At 39.1% G+C, this 5,826-nt stretch overlaps 1 pseudogene; it reads right to left on the reverse strand.

The window, feature by feature from the left end:
- The window catches only part of LOC103210305, an 85,619-nt pseudogene that overhangs the window by 19,048 nt on the left and 60,745 nt on the right, over positions 1-5,826 (reverse strand).

Genomic DNA, 5,826 nt, shown 5'->3' on the forward strand with positions numbered 1-5,826 from the left:
GAGGAAGTGGGAGGAGAGCTGTTGCATTGTGGTAAATTGTAGTCAGTGTCATGAGACAAAGTGTATGTGAACTGCTGCATGGAAAGTGAATTTGCTCTGTAAATTTTCACCCAAATCACAATTAAAAAAAAAAAAAAAGCCTTATTATGATTCTCAGCCTCATGTATTTCTTCACAGATGAACATCTCAACATGGTTTCCATTTTTCATTCAAAGAAAATTACATGTATTTGCCTGTGTTTGCAAAAACACAATAGCGTGAAAAAGTTAGAGAGCACTAGGAGATATGGTAACAGTCAGGATAGGCTAAAATGTTAGCAAGTGTACATTTTCCTCATGCTGCTCTAAAAGACAAATAACTGTCTTCCTCCCATCATCTTCTTTCATAATGACTTTATTGAGATATAATTCACATGCCCAATTCACCCATTTAAAGTGTACAAATCAATGGCTGTTAGTGTAACACTCAACACAATCAATTTTAGAATATTTTCATCACCCCAAACCCTTAAGTTATCACCCCTCAGTACCCTTTCCCACCCCCTAAAGCCCTAAACAACCACTAATCTGCTTTCTATCTCTGTGGATTTGCCTACTCTGGACATTTTACATAAATGGAATCATACAACATGCGGTCTTTTGTGACTGCTCTTGCACTTAGCATAATGTTTTCAAGGTTCATGCATGCAGCACCATGCATCATTCCTTGCATCAAAATCAGAGGGATTTTGTTGCAATCCCTCTGCCACGGTCAGCTGAAGGTCTCACAATGCACAGAAATTAACATGGTAGACAAGTTCAGGGAAAACAGGAAAACGTCAGAGGGACAGAGATGAGGATGTCTTCTAGGCTGTTACTTTTCATACTTAACTTTCTGCAAAGCTGCCTCAGCCTTTTCAACAGTCACCAGCAAATTTTCAGAAAGGTCTTTTCTTTTGCTCACTATTGGAAGACCGTTTCAGACATATATTATTTCCTAAATGAGGAAGAATGAAAATCTGTTTGCAAAGATTTGAGGTTATTCCACACCCTTGTGTTTTGCCTTCGTTGCTAGGGACCCCAAGCATTTAGGGATCATTTTCCTTAACATTCCTCATTTGGAGTTTAGTGAGATAATTTGCCACTTTCCCATTTTATGATACGCCTTTTGCCTTTTATAATATGATAGAATTCAAGGTACATATTTTTTATTAATTTAATTTATTTATTTGTTTAAACAAATATTTATTAAGAATCTATTGGTATTTAATCCTCGTGGGAAGATGACAGAACAAAGATAAAGAAATAAATATAATATTTTAAACTCATATTACGAACAATTCCATTTAATGTATATTTTTGTTGTTATTTTTAAGTAAAAAGAAACATATTTAAATGTCTGCCAGTTGTTTATATAAAATGTTTCCAAGAACATTATTGGAAATGAACATGAGACCTATTTTATTGGGCTCAGGTCCTTTTAGACTATCAAAAGCATGTGACAGACCAGTAATGCAATCCAGTATGCAGAAAACGCATTCATTTAAAGGCCATATGGCTGCCCCTGAAAATGTAAACTGATGGTTTCTCATTACAGATTACATTTAATGGGCCCAGCAGATGAGAATTTTTTTTGGACCAAAAGCAAATGTGCTTTTGCTTGAAAATATTTTTCTAATTTTCCTGGTAGTGCAGTTCAGGTCTTGAAGGATATGGAAAAAACAGGATAATTAGAATCTTCTTGGAAATAAATGAATTTATAAAGTGGTAGAGAAACTGCCTGAAAAGCCTCTTATCAGGGGAGTGTTGGAACTGAGGAAGACACATTCAAATCGAGCAGCAGCAAAATAAGCATTATTTTTACAGCACTGAAAACTGAGAGCATGACACTCTACCTTTAATTCACCATGTACACTGTCTTATCGTTAGAGTTAACAGCTCAACTCAGTAATTAATGGAATATGTTATCAGAAGGAGTTAAGCTCAAGTCTGAGCTTTTATGAAAAACAGGCTTCTCATAAAATTCCCTGTTGTTAGTTGCCATCAAGTCAATTCTGACTCATGACGACCACAAATTTCAGGTCCGTTCCCTATACATTCTATATCCATAAACCTGGAGAAACAGCTACAGTGAATTAACCTTATTTAAGATCTTTAATACTCAAAGCAGTATAGAGTTATGTACAATAGAATCTAAGTACTAGGGCTTAGGAAAACTACAGTGTTCTAGAAAAATTTTGGGGAACTTCTGACAGAGAGGAAGAAAAAATTTCCCAGTGCAAATCACTTGATAATAATGAATCAGGAAACCATTAAGGAGGACTGACGACATCTACTTCGCTGAAGGGTTTTCTGGGCTGGCTGGCTACCTATGCAAAACAAAAGCCCCAAAGAGTCAGAATGGTTTGATATATTCAGTCCCTGTTAAGAAATCTTCATTAAGAAAATTTAAGTCAAAGTAATACTTTTCACAGAGGTATAATCAAATGCATAATGACTAAGAACAGAAGCTCCAGGACTGCACTGTCCAATGCGGCTGCCACCAGTCACTTGTGGCCCTTCAGCCCTTCAAATGGAACGAGTCCAAACTGAAACGCTCAGAAAGTGTAAAACATGCATCAGATTTCAAAGAATCAGTACAATAAAAACGAATGTGAAATAGCTCATTAATAGTTTACTGATTACATGCTGAAATGACAAAATTTTGCCTATATTTGATTAAACAAAGTATCTTCTTAAAATTAATTTCATGTGTCCTTTTTTTTTTTTTAATGAGGTTACTAGAAAATGCAAAATGAACTATGCAGCTTGCATCATAACTGCATTGGACAATGCCGCTCTGGAATCAGTTCTACTATTAAGTTTAAAATGGGACCTTGATTAAGTCAACTTAACCTCTCTGTCTGAAGGCACCTGAGTGTGAAACAGAAGGCTGGCGGTTCAAACCCACCAGCCACTCCTCGGAAGGAAGGTTGGGCAATCTACTTCTGTAGTGATACCACCTAGGAAACCCAAAGAGGGGCTGTTATTAGTTGGGTCCGACTCAATGACACATCACAACAACAAAAGGAAAGGAAGGGGAGCTCTGATGGAGCAGTGCCTAAGGCATTTCACTGCTAACCAGAAGACTGGCAGTTCAAACCAACCAGCCACTCCTTGGAAGAAAGGCTGGGCAATCTACTTCCGTAGTGATACTGCCTTGATGTGGTGGTTATATTTGTGTGTCAACTTGGCTAGGGCTGGTTGAGTGGCTGGACAGCTGATGGCAGTTATTCCCCGTGATGAGTCTGGCAATCAACTCCATGGTGCAATCTACCATAAACTGCTAAGTAGCTGCTTTGGGTATGTGGTCTGCTTCCCATATATAAGCAGCAGCTTTGGGAAAGGTCTCTAGCCTATGGCACGCTTGGACCCTGCATATAGCCGTGTTGTTGCTCAGCAGCCTGCTATGCTCTGCCAACCTTGGGACTTACAATGGACTTAGTGGCCTGCTGTGTGGTTTGGTAACATCAGGACTGGGCCTTTTTACTTGTCAACCTTGGGGCTTCTCAGCCTCAACAGCCAGCAGCTGTCTGAGTGAAGAAACGCCTCTGGCTCCAGCGGGCCGGGAGCAGGAGGCAGAGCTGGACCCCAAGGTTGAGGGGCTTTCACCCAGCCCCTAGAGCCTGGCACTCTGAATTTGGACTTAAAGCCTCCAAATTGTAAGGATAAACTCCTGTTTGTTGAGGCCACCCATTTGTGGTATATTCCTGTCAGAGTGGCATTAGGTAACCAGAACACTCAGAAACCCAAGGAGGGGTCACTATGAGTTGGATCCGACTCAACGGCAGTGAGTTTGGTGTTTTTTTTTTTTTTTTTTGGAAGGAAAGGAAGATAGGCTAAAAAGAACTACTCTCAAAGAGTTATGGTAAGAGCTAAATGATACGTTTTTAAAATACCCTTTATCATAATGCCTAGAACATAGCAACCAAAAAATAGCTATTATTACTTAATTATTAATAAACTAATAAAATTATTTGCAAATATTCACCTTACAAAAACTTTTAAGATAGTTTTTTAATTGAGCTAGACATCATAACAAGAGTTAGATGCTCTCCCTGCTGCTTTCAGTTGACAATTTTATTTTTAGTACTCAAACAGGAAACAAAATAAAAGTAGGTAACAGGACAAGTAAGACGAGATTCACAGGTGCAGGCAATGTACGAGAGTACCATCGGGCATTCCTCACAGCAAACTTCTCGGTAGGGATTTACCAGCTATTCTCTGCTTCAAACTTGCCACCTGTCTGTGAAGATTCCCGGCCACCACACCCAGTGAAAGATGAGGTAATTAGAAAACACATATTTATGTCAGAGGCTTTCAAAGAAATCTCCCTAGACCAGCAGTCCATCATCCCCAGAACCTACTGGAAATGTAAATTTTCCAGCCCCACCCAGATCAACTGAATCGCAAGTTCTAGTGGTAGGGCACAGCAATCTGGATTTTAACCAGCCGTCCAGGTGATTTTGATGCACACTCCAGTTTGAGAACTGCTCATTTTACAACTATTTCTTTCTAGTCAATTTACTAATGTCTTAAGGTATCAAACACAGTCTAAGCAATCTTGGTATTAAATTGGCAGCTTCTGTAAGTAAGTAGAAAAGATTCCAGAATATTTTTTCCTCTACTGTAGACACAGTAGAGAAGGAGAAGAGGCTACACCAATACATTTCTTATTCTTCTCTACAAATATGACATAAATTGAAACAATATTGTGGCTCAAAAGACAGCCTAGCAGTTAATTCATAATTTCAAAAACTGTTACCCAAGTACAGGTGACTTTGGAAATAATCAGCTAAGGATATGTACCATGTTTGCATACTTCCTCTCAAGGTTTAAAGATCACAGAATTTGCACGAGGAGAACATTTGTTCTGGGGATGATACAAAGGAACCCTGGTAGTGCAACTGGCGAGTACTCAGCTGCTAACCAAAAGGGTGGCAGTTTGAAGCCACCCGGTGGCTCCACAGGAGACAGGGCTGGTGATCTTATTCTGTAAAGATGACGGACAAGAAAACACTATTGGGCAGTTCTATTATGTCTTAGAGGGTCACTAGGAGTTGGAACCAACTTGATAGCCCCCAACAACATAGGAGGTACTCAAAAAAAGGTTAGGGATTTAGATCTCACTTGGGAAGGTTATGGATGGACGGATAGAGAGGTGAATACTAGTCTGAACAAAATGAGATTATTTCACAGCTCAGCCTCTAGAGTTTTTGACATATGCATGAGACCTAAGAAAATGTTATACTCTGTTTTCTTAAATTTATCTGATCACAAAATATCTTTTATTCATAGCAATCATTAACATGTTTTAATAACATTACCAATTGTGATAGTTGGACCTGTATGTCAACTTGTGGTTTAAGCAGTTGTGATATGGTTATTCCCATGATGCGATCAGATGAACATGTTTTGAGCAGCCAATCCGTTGAAAGGGAATTTCCCTAGGGGTGTGGCCTGTTTCCAGTATATTTATGGACATCCTGGGAAAAGAGTTACTCTTCTGTGGATCGGAATTCTGTTGTGCTGCCTACAACTGTTCATGAGCGAACAATCCACTATTTGGCCTGGAGATCTTGGATTCATCATTCGTTGGAGTCAACAGCAAGTATACTGCCTGCCAACCTTGATCTCCTCAGCCCCTGTAGCTGTGTGAGGTGGGAAAAGCCTCCAGCTTGATGTTTGATCCAAGAACTTTGGACTTACCAGTTTCTATAAGTGTGTGTGCCATTTTCCTAAGATAAATTTCTCCTTCTCTCTCCATATAAGCTTTACTGGTTTTGTTTCTCTAGAGAATCTAGTCTAA

Source organism: Orycteropus afer, unplaced genomic scaffold (assembly GCF_000298275.1).
Source record: "Orycteropus afer afer isolate SDZICR_OR568_19922 unplaced genomic scaffold, OryAfe1.0 scaffold00584, whole genome shotgun sequence".
Classification (NCBI taxonomy): domain Eukaryota; kingdom Metazoa; phylum Chordata; class Mammalia; order Tubulidentata; family Orycteropodidae; genus Orycteropus; species Orycteropus afer.